Genomic DNA, 20,973 nt, shown 5'->3' with positions numbered 1-20,973 from the left:
CTTTCAATGCGAGCTTGCACCTTTTTTTTTTCAAGCTTCATCAACAACTGATCTTATTATTCCATCTGTTATGTTTACACAATTTCTTATGATAAGTCATGGTTAATATTCAATCTGCTTTCTTTTCCACTATAAACGGATTGACATTATTCTTTTATGAGGTTCAACTTTGAGGGTTTGTTTAGAATCAACTTCTATATATACTTTACTAATTCGTTCAACCCGATCTTTCAACCTACTGAATTTTCAAAACAAACCGATGACATTTGAACAATCTTTATTGATGAGGTTCAACTTCTATACTTTATTATTGATCAAACTGACAACAAGAAAGAAACATTATGAGATATAATTTGAATCGGATCTCTTTTGTACTCCTTAAGTTTTGTTGTAACTTGCAAGGCTATCTATGAGATTTCAAATGTCATGAACGACTATTAAAAATGAGCCATTATATATAAACATAGATAGGTAAATGAGAATAGACTCTCAGAATAATTCATATTAGAGATGATCGATATTAGAATTGATGATTTGTCATGACAAACTGAGATGAATCGGGTCTGCTGATTTCAAGTTAAGGGTTCTAAACTTCTGTCAGATCGTGAATATTTTTATTGGCAGGATGATGATTTGATTTTGTGTTATTATGATTTTAGACAAAATTGTTAACTAGGTTTAACATTTAAGTGGGTTGTATACTTTTTATTGTGAAATTTGACTAATTTTTTTATTTGCAGTCCATAGCTGGAGGATCCATATTCCAATTGTATTTGGTACGAAGTAATAAATAAGAAGGAAAATATTAAATTGCGCCGCAAACTAGTTTCGATCCTAGTCCTATAGGGATATGAGTCAGAGGTACGACTCAATCTCACGAAACTAAAGCGTTAGTTTATGAAAACTAGGATTAATGTGTGTGTGAGTTTTGTGTTTAAAATAAAATAAAAATACTATGAAGGAGATTACTTGCAATGCCATTGATTTTATAACAATTAAACCAAAGTTAAATGATTTAACCATTAATTTTCATATCTAGTTAACTTTTATAACAAGTAAACAAATGCTAATCAATTTTGATGAAAATTATCCAACTATTAATTAATTTGAATAATATTCACAATAACTCCAAGTCTCGATATATAAAAAAATATCAAGTGTGTATTATGTTTTTTTTTAATAACGCTAGAAACAACCCCAATACTTGAGTGGGTCCTTCTGAGAGAGGATATCAATTGTCGATACTAAGTTTGACGCTCCAGCCCTGATTCACCCAAGAACACCGTCAAGATGAAAACCCACAATATTGAAAAAATCCCGTTGAGCCAGATTTCAAACCCAAAACTCAATGATCCAGCTATTAATCATCACCCCATGAAATAGAACAAAAAAAACAAATAGCCCTGTAGAATTTTATTTTTTATTTTTTAAAAGAAAAGAAAACATTAAGTATAATAAATGCAAAGAATCATAAAAATATAATATGCATAAATGCATATTAATTAAATATTAAACACTTTCACTGTTATTATTATAAAAATTAAATATAATTTATATGTTTGTGTATATATACGAGACGTCTATGTAGTATGGATGTAGAAAAAACTAAAGAAAAAAGGATGAACTGTACACGACGAACTTTGGTTTACTCATTTTGATTGTCGTCATGTTATCTGGTTAGATATTTTTTATTTTGTTTATTTATGTTTATGCGTGTTGTATTTCATCTAATTACTTGGTTATTCAAATTATTTTGTTAAGGGATGTGCTTCGACACTATGGCGTATGACGTATACTGCGTGATAGGTACTCGTTTCATTTCAACCCAAGGTTGTAATTTTTGTACTTCTCTACGTGCAATATGTCTTCCGGAGTGTCCTGGCCCCCCGAATCAAGATCTCGTAAGGGGTCATTTTTGAAGGAGAATCAAATCGTCTATAAGGAATTTCATGATTATTATATTTGAAAATTTATTACAAGAAATGTTGTTACTTTTTTTTCGAAAGTATATTATATTCAAAAAAAAGGTAGCGGCGCAGCTTGTTGCCCGCTTGTCTTCTGTTTCGATGTAATCACTACCTTGCTCAAATAATAAGATTTATATTAATGCAATATTTCTTTCTATAAATATTACTACGTGTTATACGGCTACTAACGATTAAAAAAAATGGTAAACATAAAGTTATATAAACTTAATTCATGTCATGTAATGTTGCGAGGTTGATCAACTTGTGCAGGTACAGTTTTTGAAGTATAAATAATCTAAAATATATTAAAACTTACAGGTTAACATGCAATTACTTGGCGATAAATAGAAAATGACAAAAAGAAAAAAGAATATTGTGAAACATAACTTGTATCAAATCTCTTTTTATACGGCCCCAAGTTTTGTTATAACTTCTACACTGTGTTCCCGAGTTTCACTTAAGAAGAGAAAAGAAAGAAAAGGAAAAAGAAAGGAAAGGAAAATATGTGTTTTCATTTCGTGTTCCCGAGTTTAATGAAAGGAAAGGAAAGAAAATTAAACAATTTGTGTGTTCCAGAGATAGAAGGAAAAGAAAATAAATTTGCATTTTTACTATTATACCCTTTGAACTAACGCTTTCAACCCTTCAATAGTATTTGCATCTGCAGATTCCTTGCTCACCTTTGGCCTCATGGTACCTGCCATGCACAAATTAACAATATATAAAGTTATTACACAGCACAATATTTAAAACAAACATAAGCATTATATCAAAAACGAATGTTAATTATTACTTGGATCTATTTGAGTGTATGTCAAATATTTGTCTAGATGAATCATGAGTGATTCAATTAGATGGTCTACTACTAACTTAATATTTGTATGTCATGTGTGTTGGGCCATTTGTTGACGAATCATCAAAACATAAAGCTATTAAAGCTTAAACATGGGATCTTTTGAGTAATAATCTGTTTAAAGCACTATACTTTATTTGTTTAATTAAATTAGTTTTTCATTCTATATTGTTTAATTAAATTAGTTTTTTATTTTATAATTAATGCCATTTTTTTAAGGCCTTATAAGGTCAAACCGTGAAACCAAACTGTCCAAACCGTTAGTAACGGTTTGGTTTGGTTTTCGGTTTTAGATTTCGATTATCGAAAACCATTAATAACGGTTCGGCTCACAAGCACCACAAGCGTATGTGCTTCAAAATACCATTAATGAATTATAAAGCAAGATTTAAGAGTATTTTGGTATTGTATGAAGAGCTTTGAATTTCAATTTATTAAATCCAAAAAATAATATATTAACAAAGAACTAATTAATTGAAACTTAACAAAGAAGATGCTTATCCTTCCGATAACCTCAAACTTATTAATCATTCTGTTATTATAACCCTAAAGATGTAAATTCAAAACAAATTGTTAGATGTTAAATTAAGTTAAGAATACCTGATAACAAAAGGCTGAAACAAGAGCTGAGAAGCAGATGTAGCATGTGGGTGTGGGTGTGGGTGTGGGTGTGGGTGTGGGTGTGCTTGGGGCTTCGCCGGCACATAGTAATTAACTTGTAGTGAGTTTGATTCCCCTTTCCTTTCTCTTTGTTTCTTTCCTATTTGGAAAGAAAATAAAACCAGTCAGTTTTCTCTTCCTTTCTCCTCCTTTCCTTTCAAAAAAAATTCTGAAACACTATTTTTTTATGATTCCTTCCAGTTTCTTTTCTTTTCTCTCCATAAAATAGACTCTGGAACAGAGTGGTAGGGTTGACCGTGAGGTTACAAATGTCATGTACAACTACTAAAAATGATCATTTAAAGTACAAATAAAGATAGTGAGATGAGATTAATCGGATTCGGATTTGAGATGATCAATATTAGAATTCTTGAGCTCTCAAATGATGATTTGATTTGGGTTTGTTGATTTCTAGTGTTTGGTTCTAAACTCCTAATCAATCATAAATATTTTTTAAAAGGATCGTGATTTGATTTTGTTGCTATTATGATCTTATACTAATTTGTTAATTGCGTTTATCGTTTTAAGCGGTTAACAGGGTTTAGAGTGGCTATACACTTTTTATTAGGTGATTAGGCTAAAATCTTTTTTTCCCACCTTGTGCTTGTTAGTATGAGCATCTATATTCCAAGTGTATTCAATAAAAAAAGTAATAAGGACTAAAATATTGAATTGTGCTAGTTTCGAACTTGGACCTCTACGAATAGTGGCAGCACAATGAAATCTCTAAACTAAAGCTTAAATGTATGTTATTTCAATTAAAGTTTCCTTATACATAGGCCATCCCCGGGTGCACATATGTGTGTAAATCGAGGAAACAAAATTTTGGGCCACTACGGACCCTGAAGCCCCACACCCACACGTTCATGTTTTTCATATATAACGATGTTAAATAATAATTAATTTAATTATGATAATAATAATAACAACAACAACAACAACAACAACAATAATAATAATAATAGCTAGTATAATTACCCATGTGTTACGACATAATGTATTGAAAGTAAATATTTGAAGTGTGTGTATATATATATATATATATATATGATTAGATTCATTTCAGAAGTGATTCTTATAGTTATAAATGTAAGAAGTGATCTCAACCATTAGATTATTAATCAATGGTTGAAACATTATTGCATTTTTTGTAATTAATAAAATTTGAAATACATTAAAATAAATATGAAAATGTTAGTTTAGGTAGAATAAAATAATTAATTATTTAATTTATCTCATCCCATAAATAAAAGCTCAAAGCATAAATATTCAAAAGTTATGATTTGTAAGTTACAACTTATTTATTTTATTATATATGTCAGTGTAGGATCTAACTTTGTTCTTTTTTCACCAATAAACAACTTTTAATTTATAAGATTTAAGCATTACTCTTTTGAAAAAAAATAAATAAATTGAATATTTGTAAGACGGAAAAAAATGTATACGAAGAAATTGAAAATGTGTAGAAAAAAAATATAAGATGTGTATGAGAAAACTAAAGATGTGTAGGAAAAATTTGAAGATGTGTAGGAAGAAATTAATTATGCGTAGGAAAAGAATTTAAGATGTGTAGGACGAAAAAAAAGTGTATGTAGATGTGAAGGAAAAAAAATATGTTGTGTATGAAAAAATTAAATATGTGTAGGAAAAAAATTAAGATGTGTATGAGAAAATTAATGTTACGTATGAAGAAATTAAATATGCGTAGGAAACAATTAAAGATAATGTAGTTGCGTAGGAAAAAATATGTTGTGTATAAGAAAATAAAATGTGTGTAGGAAAAAAATTAAAATGTGTATGAGAAAATTAATGATGTGTAGGAAGAAATTGAGCATGCGTAGGAAACAATTGAAGATGTGTATGACGAAAAGCATACGTACAAAGAAATTGAAAATGTGTAGGAAAAAAAATTAAAGATATGTATGAAAATTTTGAAGAGGTGTAGGAAAAAATTATAGTTGTGTAGGGTGAACTCAAGAGATAGGGTAAAAAAGATAAATTTATTGTATTATAGATTTATTGATTTTTTAAATCTTTTAGTTATTGTATTAGATTAATCTATTAGTTAGAAATGTAACCCATGTGGTTTAATTATATATATTAATTAGAGGAAGAATACATTTATATTACTTTAATACCGTTTTTATATATTTTTCATGATAGAAGATTAAAATTAGATAAGTGGCCCAGATTGACTTCTCGTATTTCTCACTGTAACTTGACTTCTCGCAAGATTCATCCCCTATATTTTTTTTTCTGAAACAATAAAATCTGTTTATACTTCATATACATGGAACTACACTTTACGATATAATGTCACACATTATCATGTATTACCATTTCTTTAATAAATGTTACAATCAAACACACACACACACACACACAAAAATTGACTACCAAGGATAATTTACACATATGCCAATTAATTGATAAATACAATTAAATAGATAATATTGACTATAAAGTTATGCTACAACACAACCCAATTTTTTAGTTACTAAAATTATAAAGGAATTTTCTTTAGAAATCTGATTATGTAAACAATCAGTATCCTGTTTACCTGACTTATTAAAAGCATTTTGATTTTATAGGATTTCATATGTATTTTATTTTATAAAATTTATTAAACATTCAAATCTATATAATACTATCTATGTTAGTTTAGTTGTATTTCTTGTTGCATCCCGTTGCCACCTTTTTAATGTTACTTAACTAATTTTAAAAGTTCATGTAAATCTGGTTAACATCAGTTGAACAATTTAATTTTCATTATTGGGGGTGCAAATGAGACGAGCTACTCGAGCTTGGATTGATACAAGCTTGAAACAATTCAAGCCTTTTCGAGCTCTAGCCAAGCCCGAGCCTCAAAAAAAGCTTGTTTTGTTATCGTCGAGTCTTGTATGGGAAGTTCGTTTAGGCTTGTCGAGCCTTAATATAAATTTTGTTTTTTTAAATTTAACCCTGTATAATAATTTTATACCACACAACAAAGTTCGAGCTTGTATAAGGCGAAAAGCTGACCATATGTCCATATATAACAAAATAATCCCCATAAAGTTGAAGAACACTTTATTTTTTTTTATATTAGTTTTGTAACTTTGTTTTGTTATTAGTTGATTAGTGAAAAAGACCATCGCATATCAGGCAAATTCATTCTTAGGTCCGTTGAACAATTCAAAAGATATTTCTAATAATATATATATTTTGAAAGGAATACGACATAAAATTATAAAAACTGACACATTAGATTTGTATAAAACTAACTTATTTGTAAGTATTGAGTTTTTTAATTAACTTTAATGATTTGTTTTTTACAAATTGTAGCCTATAGTTATTAAAAAACAATTAACTTTTGTTTCAATTTCATTTTAATTAACTCAATTCTATTTCCTTGTGTTGAAAGAAACCATGGTTTTGACCCATGGTTTTGGTGTTACGCTTAGGACACCAACTATATAATTATATCTATTTCGAACATCTAGACTCAAGTACTCAACTCAAGAAGGCATATAATAAATTCTGCAGTTTCCTTATGCTAATTTGTTAGCATCAATCAGAGGAATTAACACGACAGAATAATAACACACACAAATGAAAAGTAAAACAAGAACACAATATTTAAAAGGTTACATCAAGGTCATATACATCCACGGACTACAAATATGGTTTATTTATTATGCTCCGTAGTCATTTAAAATTACTACATATTACATGGACATATAACTCATTAAGATTCTTAACTTTAACTTTCTAGAAAGATCAATATGGGCCTAATCAAACCAAGCTCAAGGCTCACCAAACCTAGCAAAATTTTCTGATGTGCAATCAAATCTTTTGAGGGATTGCAAAATCTCATGAAATAGTCAAACTTTCATGAGGAGCTCGGGAATAAATCGCTTATATGTCAAAGAAAATTATAATATGTGGGCGTTAAGAACACCTGCGTCCACCCTTGGTAACGGCTATACCCTTGTTTTTCATTACAAGTCGTCGTTAAGATGCCTATCTTCCAAAACCCAATTTGGATTCCATTAAAAAACCTAATTGAAATCATATAGTATCCAATCATACTAGAGGTGCACAAAAAAACCCGAACCCGCAACCGGACCTTAAAAAAATACCCGGAACTGGTTTTTGTTATATCCGAGATTTTAATACTCGAACCCGTACCCTACCCTACCCGTAGGTACGAATAGAGTATACATTTCAGTACCAAAACCACCCGCTAATACCCGAAAACCGGAACCGGTTCCATACCCGGAACCGGGTTTTTCCAATACCTGAAACTGGGTTTTTCAAATACCCGATCTATACCCGAAATCACCTGAAAAATATCCATAAAAATTGTAACCCCTTAAAAAAACCCAATCTATACCCAGAAAAAACCAAAATAAACCCAAAAATAGGGTTTTCAATACTCGGAAATAGGGTATTCAAATACCCGGTTCTATACCCGACCCGAACCCGATGCATAGGGTATGGTTTTTAGAGACAATACCCGGACCCGAACCCGACCTGGGTATTACCAATGCCCGATTTTCCAATACCCGGTCATATCCAAACCCGATTCTATACCCGAACCCGGGTATTTTAAAAACCTGATTTGTGCCCCTCCGAATCACACTACCAACAATTTTTTAAATCTAACAATTTAAAGTTTAAACAAGTTAAACATACTAGTTCTTGCTTCATATACTTTCAGATTATATAATAATATATTAATATATTTGATTTCGAAACGGGTAATGAGATAGTTATCATCTATTACCCGTACATGCCTCAAAATTATGAATATTAAAAAAAAAAAACACGTTATCCATGTTAAGGATCCTTTTCTAGACTTATGGATAATGTGTTTATCCCTCGTATCATGCCAAGGTTGATGAGACTTCTCCACGCCTCGTCATGACTCAAAAAGACCTGGCGTGTGTATGTTATGTTTTTGTAATTTGTATATATACGTGGCTCGGACTTATACCTATATACAATATTGTCCTATCAATAACATTATGTCAAGCGAGCTACCCGTTTGTGCTCTTTTTGCATAAATTTGTATATTTTTAAGTTTGGACTTGAACTCGAGTTAACTTGCCTCCGTTTGTGAGCATCCTAGGGTTTCTAGTTAACAATCGAATCATGGGATGGATATTTTTTAATCTTTTATTATGTACATAATTATAAATATACAGATAATTATCATATTAATCATAGCTGTAAGTTTGTTGATAAAGGTATGACTTTTTAGAAACATGATTAATCATAAGTCGTTATCAATAGTCATTAAATCATACACAAATTTGATCTATGTAAAGTTGTCATCAACTTTTTTAACTTTTTAGTCTTACGTTTCGTCAAGAAACATACATATTGATAACCATTTTTAGATTATAAATAACACATTGATTATTAAATCCAACATACACGTAACATTATTTAAATTCATTTTCAATAATTTCCACACTTTCAAACACTTGAATTCAAATTTTATAACATATTGAGCACCTATTCTAAGCTTTAAAATAAATAGAAATCATATACCCACACGCGATCTCAGTTATATTCAGATATCATTTTCTGATCTAGTTCAAGTTTTTTCTCATCCATAGTTCAAGTTAGTTGGCATTAAAAGGGGAGAAAATTACTTTTTGCGTCCCTGTGGTTTTAGGGCGGAAACACAATGAGTCCTCGAAAATTTTTTTGAACTGGTTGAGTCCCCCGTGGTTTCAGAAATGAACAATTTGAGTCCCTGTGATTTCAGAAACGAACAATTTGAGTCCCTATGGTTTCAGTAAAATGAAAGTTTTACCCTGAAAGTTAAGTAAGGGCAGGGACTCAAATGGTTCGTTTCTGAAACCACAGGGACTCAACCTATTCAAAAGATTTTCCAGGAACTTATTGTGTCTCCATCTTAAAACCATAGGGATTCAAACAGTAATTTTCTCTTAAAAGGAGATACATAACTCTTACGTAACGCAATCCTTAGTATATACAATACAATTTACACCTAATTAAAAGTAACGACTTGCGCCACGTGTCACATATCTACAAATACAATATTTTTTTTACACATTTATCTTATTTCACACTTTCATATTTATAGTAATAGTATATGTCTCACACACACAATATAAATAAATAAAGCTCATAGTTTGTTTTTAAACCAAATAATGAAAACACCCAAGGTCAAATAATAATGATTGTCCAGTTGTCCAAATAACGTGAGCCAAAAAATTTATTTATTTTCAACATCGAGAAGAATGTTTCAAAGAAATTTTAGGAGAGTCTCTCGAATCGTCGAACTTTGTTTTGTATTTAATTAAAGCTACAATTTTTTTGTTTTATTTATTATTATTATTATTTTTTGAAACGACCAACTAAGTAACGTCGGGTACTTCGTACGTGGCCCCCATTGGTTAAAGGTAGTCCGAGCCGGCCACGAGTCCGGACGGACGGAGCCCCTAGCGGTCCACCTATTGAGGGATTCCCCAGATAAAACCCGACCCCCACGCCCGTCAAACGGCACGACAGCGAGGAGCCGGTAAACCCGGGTGAGATCAGGACTCGAACCCTCGCAAGCCAGGGTCATCCCTCATATCAGGGCTGAGCACGGTTCGGTTCGGTTTGGTTATTAGGCAAAACCCAAATCGAAACCGAAGTAATCGGTTATTTGAATATGCAAACCGTTCGGTTTTTGGTTTTTCGGTTAATTTTGGTTATTTTCGGTTTTTTTTTCAATTATGTGTTGACATTGGAAAAAAAAATTAAAAAATGAAAATGCATATTTTAAGTTTGTATAAGAACGTGTTAGAGTACCACAGTCCACATATATATTGAATTCAAAACACAAAAATAGGCACGTGTTACGTGGAATTATACGAATACAAAGTTGCTAAATAGAGTTTAAAAATTAAAAATCATTAAAAGTTTATTCCCGATTTTCATTCGTCATCTTATTTATTAATCTTAAAAGTTTAGCACATTTCTCATCATGTTGATAATCTTTATCATCATCAATCGGTTCAGTTCGGTTTTTTAAAAATGAATAACTGAATCGAAACCGAAATTTCGGTTTTTCAAAAAAACAAAAAATTAACCGTCGGTTAATGCTTCGGTTTGGTTTTTTCGATGCGGTTTTTTCGGTTAATTCGGTTACGATTCGGTTAATTCGGTTTTCTGCTCACCCATACCTCATATCTCCCATATAAATTGATGATAGTGAGGTTTGAACCCCCTACCTCTTACTAGTAAAGTAAGTGCTCTACAATTGAGCCGAATCCAATTTATTATTATTATTACAATTGTTGTCTATATTTGAAAAGAAATTATATATTTGTACATGACATTTGAAATCTTCAAGACGGCCTGCTCATGTCACCACTCACTCACGGCCATTAAGGATAGATTATTGAAAGATTTTGATGCTTTCGGTGGTGGATTTTTCAGCAGACACGTTGGTGTGAACGCTAGATTTTATCTTGGACTTTAATTCACTTTGACCATTAAATTGTGTTTTCTTGGATAAAAGCGTGTTTACTGTTTAGGCTTTAGAGCAATACGAAGATTGCAATTTGCCTGAGTGCAGACGAATCTGCTGATTGGCTGGAGGTGGTCGATGGTGGTTTGTCTCCCAATCAAATGACTTGATGGATAAGTCGGTCACCGGCAATGCCGGTTACAAGTTGCATATCTTACTTTTCTTTAGTATTTTAATATATATTTTCTTTAAACAACGACTTTTATGTTTTTAGGCTGCCGCACTTCTAAATTTGAGAGCTCCGATGCCCCACTTTTGTCAGACTATGTTGTTTTAACTGGGCCACACTGGCTTCAGATGTTGCCTTAGGCGTTTCCCCAGGAAACCATACAGCCAACTACCACTTGACAGTTGTGCCACCACAAGAGCAGAACTCTTTGGCGTAACACACTGTGAGACGAAACCCAGGTGGGCCCAGGGTTCGAACTGACAACTTTTGCATAAGGCATAGCTCAAATCCTTAATTGCCCATATCCACCCAGAATTGACACAAGTAAGATCGAACCCGAGTCTTCACGGAAGAACCCAAGCGCCCTACCACTTAATAAATAATGTCGTCGTTTTGTGAAAGCATACACAGAGATACGCTTCTTCCACGATACTTTGATTCAAAACAATAAATTATAATTTTAGTCACATAATTAGGGTAGACAGTGTCGTGAGCTGGGCGATGCAGGACTGATAGAAACATTGACCTGTCCTTTAAACGGGACGGACTAAGGATTTTTTGCCAATGGGATCCCATATTTTCGATGTTCAAATTTTTTAGGTCGGTCATTGTTCGGGTCAGGTCGAGGCGATGAGCATAATTAAAACAATATCATAATAACCACGTGAACGGGTCAAAATGGGTAGGGTTGACATAGAAACCAATTTTTTCCCTTTCAAACCATCAACTTTATGCTCCTTTCGACTGATCACTTTGTTTAACTATTTTCTGATTAACCCATTTGAGATGGAACCTAGATCCACCCTTTTATAAGCATGTGTCGAAAACCATTAACTTAAACTAGTGAAAAATAAAGCCAGTATTTTAGAGGTGTTTGGATGTTTCCAAATAAAACCATACATAAACTTGAAAACAATGATATGTATTTTAGAGGTGTTTGGATGTTTCCAAAGTTATTATTGAAACATTAACAATCAGATGATTGATTAACACTAAAAAATTAACACTACAACATTAATAATCAAATGATTCACACTAAAAAAACAAAAACAAAAACAAAAACAAAAACCGAGCCTTGTAATAATATTGTCGGCTTGCGAAGGGGCTTAAAATCCAACCTAAAATAGAAGAGATTCTTATATTCCAGCCGTGGAGGGATTTAAAATCCCATTCCTCTTTCTTGAAACGAAAATGACCTTAGGGGGTGTTTGGGATTGCCTATTTTCATCAACTTATCACTTATTAACTTTTTGAAAAAGAATAAGATATTTGAAATTGCTTTTAGTGTGAGATGGTGCTTTTATAAGTTATTAAATTTTTCAAAAGCTATATGGAGTTTTAATAAGAATCCCAAACACTCCTTTAGGTTGTTCATTATGGATAGGCTTTAAAGCCTCTAGGGCTTTAAGGCTTTAAAGTCCCCTCCATGTCGTCGTCGTAGAAAACGGAGCTTCAAAGCCTTTCTTCATAACGCTCCGCTGTGGTTTAAAACCCATTTACCGCACATTATATATATATACACATATATATGTATGTGTGTATGAGAAAGCGAGACCGCTCCCCACCCCCAAGCGCCCCTACAATAGCGCTCCTCTGCGGTGTTCAGAACCAAAACCGCCCCTTCAATCCCCCTTAAACGCCCATAGCAAACCGCCTTACGATACTTGCTATACTTGGTAGTGACTAGTGAATGAAAGAAACAATCGTAAGCTGTAACATGTTTCTTCTTACCTCCTATTCCCGTCAACGAAAGAAAAAGAGGTCAAACACGTGCCACCCGTAACCGGCTATAGCCGGTTTCAACCCCATAGTCCGAGTCAACTCGGCTGCAACCGCGATTCTTCTTTCACACCAAACCTCACTTTATAAAATGTAAAACCATCAACTTCCGCCTTCAATCTTCAATCGTCTTCAATTTCTATAGATTCCGAACAACTGCTTTCAGGTATGTAATCAACAGCATATTTACTGAATTTGCAGTAATTAGGTTTTGCTTTTTGATTATATATATATATATATATCCGGTTATTTGTTCCTATTGTACCAGATCGTAACTAATTAGTATGTAATCAACAATAACTCTATTGAATATGAAGTAATTAGGTTTTGATGCTTGATAATTTAGAGCTATATACTTTGATTTTGCTTCTGGTGTACCAGATCGTAAGTAATTAGGTCAATCGATTGTAATCGTTTTTAGGTATGTAATCAACAATATCTCTACTGAATTTGTAGTAATTAGGTTTCGATGTTTGATAATTTAGAGCTATATATATTCGGTTATTTGTTCCTGTTGTACCGGATCGTAACTAATTAGTATCTAATCAACAATAACTCTACTGAATATGAAGTAATTAGGTTTTGATGTTTGATAATTTAGAGCTATATACTTTGATTTTGCTTCTGTTGTACCAGATCTTAAGTAATTAGGTCAATCGATTGTGATCGTTTTTAGGTATGTAATCAACAATATCTCTACTGAATTTGTAGTAATTAGGTTTTGATTTCTGATAATTTAGAGTTATATTTCGTTTTTGCTCTTATTGTAGCAGATCGTAACTAATTAGGTCAATCGGTTGCAGCTTACATATGAATTGCAGTAATTAGGTTTTGATTTTTGATAATTTAGTGTTCTATTCTTCGTTTTTGCTTATATGGTACAAGATCGTAACTAATTAGGTCAATTGATTGTAGTTTATGTATGAATTTTTTATTATTCTGCGTGATCGAGTTGCTTTTCTTCACAGCTTTGATTTATGTAAACTTTGTGTATCTGTTGCACAGAATTAATTCATGAGTTATTTCGTTGAATTTGTGGAAAGTGAAAAGACGATCGGAATTGCGTTGTTTTTGTCTGTTTATGTACTGATTTGTTATGAATTGTTGTTTCTAGGGTTTTAGAGTTGTTAATTTATTCGATCTGGAACTAGATGATGCTAATAAATGAATTTTCTGTTTATTGTTGATTCAGGTGTCTTCGTGCGTGTTTCGACTTTATTTTCTTGAAATTAAAGCTTGGATGGTTATGGAACCGAGAGATGATGAATATTCTGATTACCTCAACAGATTCTCTTTGGATGATGAGAATATTTTGCCTGTGTTCAGTCAATCTCCTGGTCTTACAAATGGATACAGATTCAGAGATGATCATTTAGATCTCAGTCTTCTAGAAATCCCTAATTCAGCACCAAAATCCAGTCCCTGCATGTCTGATCTATCTTCTTGCTTATCACAATCATACTCTCCAGATGAGTTTGGTGACTGTGTACTCAAATTTATAAATCAGATTCTTGTAGATGAAGATATGGAAGCTAAACAGAGTATGTTTCCTGATCCATTAGCTTTACAAGCAACCGAGAGATCGTTTTATGAAGCCCTAGGTGAGCAATACCCTTCTACAACCCTACAAGCAAACGTTGAAACTCCTGAAGAAATCTTTTTCAGTAGTTTAAGCGAGCACAGTACGAATAGCAGCACAAACGGCAGCAACAGCAGCACAGATTCTCACTGGTCCGGTGGCGATTCGCGTGATTCACTTGAGTCCAAATCGTTAAATTTACAAACTCCTTCACTTGAATACCCTTTATTGTCTTCGTTTGGCTCCACCACTAGTGTTGTTAATGATGGCACGCTGGACTCCATGATAAACAGCATATTCAGTGACACCGAATCTATTATTCAATTCAATAAAGGGATGGAGGAAGCTAGTAAGTTTCTTCCTCCTAGTAAACCTATTGTGATCGATTTGGATAAATACAACTTGCCTTCAAATTCACATGATACAAGTTCAGATATTGTTATCAAAGAGGAGATTGTGGAGACTGATAACTCATACAGGAGTAGAAAGCACTACCAGATTGAAGATAACGGTTATGAAGAAGAAAGAAGTAGGAAACAATCGGCTGTTTATGTTGATGAAGAAGATGAGTTATGTGAAATGTTTGATATTGTTGTCACCTGCACTGACCCTGGTGGTCCATCAATGTCTGTTTCTGAAGAACCACCTAAACATGTAACCAAAAGAGCTCCAAAAAACGGTCAATCATACGGCTACAGTGCCGGATGGATCAATCGTTCATGGGGAGGTAATTCAGGTGAGCTAATGGATGTTAGAACCCTACTGGTCAACTGTGCACAATCGGTTGCCATTGATGATCGTTTTAAAGCAAACGAACAGTTAAAACAAATTAGACAACACGCGTCTCCAACAGGCGATGCACCACAAAGGCTAGCTCATATCTTTGCTACTGGGCTCGAGGCCCGCTTAGCTGGCACTGGCTCTCAGCTTTATGCTAGTAAAAGTGCAATGGTGATATCAGCTGCTGAAAAGTTAAAAGCTTACCATGTTTATCTTTCCGCCTGTCCGTTTAAAAAGATAGCCATGTTCTTTGCTAATAAAATGATATATGATGTAGCTTCAAGTTCTTCAACTCTTCATATTGTAGATTTTGGTATCGCATATGGTTTCCAATGGCCTGTTCTTATTAAGCATCTTTCAGAGAGACCCGGTGGCCCACCTAAGTTAAGGATTACCGGAATCGAGCTTCCAAAGCCTGGTTTTCGACCTGCTGAAGGGGTTGAGGAAACGGGCCGGCGATTGGCTAACTTTTGTGCAAAGTATAATGTCCCGTTTGAGTATAACGCGATAGCAACTCAAAACTGGGAGACAATTAAAGTTGAGGAGTTAAAACTACAGAGAAATGAGTGTCTTGCGGTGAACACGCTAATACGGTTTAAAAACCTGCTTGATGACTCGGTTGTGGTGGATAGTCCACGTGACGGTGTTTTGAAACTGATTAGAAATATGAGACCTGATATCTTTGTTCAAACTGTGGTCAATGGGTCGTACAGCTCGCCGTTTTTTGTCACGCGTTTCAAGGAAGCGTTGTTTCATTTCTCGTCTATGTTCGATATGTTTGATGCGACTTTGGACCGCGCAGACGAGCAACGTTTAAATTTTGAGAAGGAGTTCTGTGGGCGTGAGGCAATGAATGTGATCGCATGTGAAGGCGGTGAGCGGGTTGAGAGGCCCGAGACCTACAAGCAGTGGCAGGTGAGACTGTCGCAGGCTGGGTTCAAAGTCAAACCACTGAATCGGGAGCTTGTGTCAAAACTGAGGGCTAAAGTGAAAGCAGGGTATCACAAAGATTTTGTGTTTGATGAGGATGGTAAGTGGGTGTTACAAGGATGGAAGGGTCGGATTTTGCGGGCTAGTGCGTGTTGGGAACCAGTTTAAGGATCATGTGTCGGTTATTTCACATGAAAGCTAGTGGGATTTGTTATATATTTCATGGAGCTCTCTTGTATGGATGTTTGTAACTTGACAAAAGGTATTCATCCTTCTAATCAGTACCTCTACTTGTCTTGGGTAACCGTCTAAAAAGCCAAGGAAAGATCACTAAATTTGTAACCAAGTTTCATCACTGTTCCATACTGTTGTGAAGTTTTTCACATTTTATTTAACTGAGTATGAAACTTGTTTCTATTTAGTGACGTTTAAAAAATGTTTTATTGGAAACCTGTTACTTTACGTTAATCTTGCTTGCATGTCATTGTTTTCGAAAGGGGAAGAGTATTAAATAGTAAGCAAGTTTCATAACTGTTCATTTACGTCACATAGTTTTACAAGTGATGAAAATTTTCACAACACGGAAAACATGAAAGGGAAAGAGTATTAAATAATAAGCAAGTTTCATACCCGAGTCATTTACGTCACCTAGTTTTACAAGTTATGGAAAATTTCACAACACGGAACATCATGAAAATTGGGTGACTCAAAGTGGAGCATTTCTGGGTCAAAGGGTCCGCTTTCATAATTTGAATAAAGATGGAACGGGCCGAGAGTGTACTGAAGTACTGGAAACTAGAATCCTTTTTTTTCCTTCTAAATATTCAGATGAGTATTTTAATATTATAGTTGCGGTATGAATTAACAAAGGGACAAAACGTTATGCTTTTTTTCTTTACAACCCAGCTGTACCCGTTATTCCTTGTATTAAATATAACCGTTTCTGGCCCGAACTTGATTTGACATTTACCTAATCGGTTGTTTATGTGGTTAGATAACGACTGGTTACCCTGGAAGATTCTTGTAGGATAAGAAGGATGACATATAGAAGTACCAAATGTGTGAGCTACTTGTAAGTCATGAATCATGCTTTGTCAATCATATCTTAATGGGCTGTTTATAGTACTATGCTAATGTTAATGTACTAGGATGTTTGTTACTTGTAACTGAAGTTTTGTGTGTGTGACTAATCTCGTTTTGCAATTAGTTTATTGTTGTTACACACCATTGGGGTCTGGAAGGATGTTAGGGTTTTGCTTGTTATTACTGAATCATGATCTATTTACAGGTGAGACTAGAGACATATCGCCCGGACACACTTTCGGGTTACTGATTCTTTGTCTAAATGGTATCATTTCTTTAGAGTGAAAAAGTTAAAAAACCCGGTTTTGGACCGGGCTTTATAAAACTTTTAGGCTTAAATAGTGTCGTTCCATTCAAGTAAAAAAGTGAAACCTTAGTTTTGGACCAGAAAACCGGATGAAGAGAAAGGAGGGGAAACAATCTTTTCGTACCCTGGACTGAGAACCATCAAGTTTTCCACACCCTAAGCTATTTAACCATTCAATGCTCAATTTGTGGGTCAAATAAAGAAAAAAATAGTGAACAGATGCATTTCTAATAGCTCAACCCGAGTCACATATGGTACTTGATTGAAACACAAGTGGAGAGCATTGATACTGAGCTTGTTTTGATGAAAATTCTGAATAGAATTGTTAACTATGCTTCTAGAAAACAATAAACCGAACCGGCCGGTTTTACTGGGAATACTGCTTAACATGTTTGGTTTGACGGTTTGAACCGTCATAATTAAGTTCATTATATGTTTTTCTAAATGTGTTTTTTTTCTTTTATTTAATTCATGTGAATACCCCCTTGTATATTTTTCAAACCGAAGAAGAAGGCAAATGGGCAGCAATCTACAACGCTAACTTGGCAAGGATGGATTAAGAGATTAAATTAAAAGAACGGGGACTTAAAAAAACCTAATTATCACGTCTTTATCATTTTTATTGTTTGTGTATTGTAGGGCTGAGCATGGTTCGATTCGATCCGGTTATTAGGCAAAACCCAAACCGAAACTGAAGTAATCGGTTATTTGAATATGAAAGCCCTTCGGTTTTTCGGTTAATTTTGGTTTTGGTTTGGTTATTTTTGTTTTTTTTTTCAATTATGTGTTGACATAGCAAAAAAAAATTAAAAAATAAAAATGCATATTTTAAGCTTGTATAAGAACGTGTTAGAATACCGTAACTCACATATATTGAATTCAAAAAACAAATATAGGCATGTGTTACGGGGAACTTTACGAATACGAAGTTACTAAATAGAGTTTAAAAATTAAAAAACATTAAAAGCTTAGTTACGATTTTCATTCATCATCTTAGTTATTTATCTTAAAAATTTAGTCAATTCTTCAACATCTTGATAATCTTTGTCATCATTAATCGGTTCGGTTCAGTTTTTTCGGTTTTTTAATAATGGATAACTGTCACACCCCGGCCTAGGGCCTAGGCGTATGACCAATAGTTGATACCTGTTTTGCAAATATATCAGAGTTACGTTCTTTTTGCGGAAGTCATAAAATATTATTATAATGGAATCTCGGGAATTTAATACCCGTTTTGATATTTCAAATACCTGTCATTTTAAAATATGATTTTTCACAATATTTTAATTAAAACATATGAGCCATCAGATCACCTCTAATGACTATGTCCCCAATCTTCTATTCTGGCTTGCTTGTCTGTATAACCTTTACTGTTTCCCTGAAATGTGGGGGAAAAATACGTCAGCTATATGCTGGTGAATAACGCTGACTCAATAAAAGATTTTCATAATTCATCATGATATAATCATATACAAAATCACCTTCGTTATGATACAACACCAATAGTGTTCAACGACTCAGTGGGCCTCATCCCATCTCATCGGAACTAAAAATACCAATAGACCACATAATCGGACTTCACTCGCCCTAGAGACAGTCACTTGCCTCATGGTCAGTATGATTGTAGTGGCCTACTACAATTAATATATGAATGGATCCAAACACATGTATTTTAGTCTGAGTGTTTAGTACTACCTTGTATCAAAACATTTTTAAAGGATTTGAACCAACCCTCATGCAAATAATTTCATAACTCTTTACATATGGATAACAGTCCATAGTTTATAAGAGTAAACATTTTTAAACATAGAGGATTCGTACCAATCCTCATAAAAATATTTTCTGACTCTTTATCTATGGATAACCTTCCATAGTAAATCTTTTAACAGTACATAGACGTATTCACGTCATAAAACATATAAAAAGGTTGGACGTATTCACCTTTGTTCTTGATCAGTGCATCTTTCTGATTTATGCATTCTTTCTATCTCGGACCTATAGTACGAGAACAACCTTTGTATAAATATCTAGATCAATGATCTAGCTTCAGACCTATAGTTTGTTTCGTATAGCTTAACCTTAACAATCATTTCTTTAAAACATTTGGACCTTTAGTCCATTTGTCTAATCATATACTATATTTCTTCTTCAGGAAGAAACATCTATATTGAGTTTTTTCTTCAAGAAGAAACTTTATTTTAACTATAACCTTTGCATATATTTCTTAATCATAGAGAAATATTATTTTATTTCTCACATTTCTTAATCACAAAGAAAACAATACTTTGACTATAACCTTTACTTATGAAAAGGTATGTTATGCTTATCAGTAATCAAGGTTCAGGCTATACTTCCGACCATAGTCTATGCCTTTATAATAATAAAATAATAACTTAAGCAGAACACCTACCTCATGCGGGTATTTTAATTGCCTAAACGTTGCACGGGCAGCACTTCTACTCCCTTATCACTTATTGAAACTTAAATCGTTAGGATCTCGCTTCCAGCTCGCTTAACACATCTACGGATCGTTAAAACTCCAGTTCTTGCACGAATTACGAGAAATCGGGACCACAGAACCTTATAATGGTCGGGCACGCCTCCTAAGGTTGTGTATGTGTGAAGAAAGGTGTTTTTGGGATGTGAATGCTTCAAACCCGTAGCCCCCTTTTATAGACAAAGTTTTGCCCACCATCGCGTAGCGCGATGGGCCTTTCCATAGGCCATCGCGTAGCGCGACGCCGCAATACGTAAGATTGTGCCACGTGTTGACACGTGGTTGGACACGTGGACTGGGTTACTTAACCGGGTCATCGCGTAGCGCGATACCCCTTTCCTTCTGGACCATCGCGCAGCGCGACGCCCCCTTTTTTGTAACTTTCTGGAAAACATCATCGCGTAGCGCGATGCTAAACATATCCTACCCATCGCGTAGTGCGATGGGTCTAGAAAACTTAAAATTTTTATTTTCAGCCCTTTAATTTCCAAAATTGCCGTTTTTAATCCGAAACTTAAATAGGGTATTTCTCGAGATGTTACAATAACCGAATCAAAACCGAAATTTTGGTTTTTCAAAAAATAAAAAATTAACCGCCGGTTAATGCTTCGGTTCGGTTTTTTGGGTTAATTCGGTCCCGATTTGGTTAATTCGGTTTTCTGCTCACCCCTGGTGTATTGAATGCTTGTTTATCTCATGTATTTATGTGTTTATAGATCAACAACTTCTGTGCTTTGTTCTTTTTAGTTTCTTAAAAGCCGTCAATTTATAATCGTTTATATGATTAATAAGTTATATTTAATTATTTCGGTGTGATTGGTATTACTTCCTTTAT

The 20,973-nt window shown here is 33.7% G+C and overlaps 1 pseudogene; it reads left to right on the top strand.

Annotated features, from left to right (window-relative positions):
- The first annotated feature begins 14,199 nt into the window (after positions 1-14,199).
- LOC143582413 (scarecrow-like protein 14 pseudogene) lies at positions 14,200-16,496 on the top strand (annotated as a pseudogene).
- Positions 16,497-20,973: the final 4,477 nt, after the last annotated feature.

This window comes from Bidens hawaiensis, unplaced genomic scaffold (genome assembly GCF_021521415.1).
Source record: "Bidens hawaiensis isolate Kalapana, Puna unplaced genomic scaffold, B.hawaiensis_p1.1 tig00031709_1, whole genome shotgun sequence".
Classification (NCBI taxonomy): domain Eukaryota; kingdom Viridiplantae; phylum Streptophyta; class Magnoliopsida; order Asterales; family Asteraceae; genus Bidens; species Bidens hawaiensis.
The sequence above is the reverse complement of the archived record's forward strand: the minus strand, read 5'-3'. Positions and strand labels throughout refer to the sequence as shown.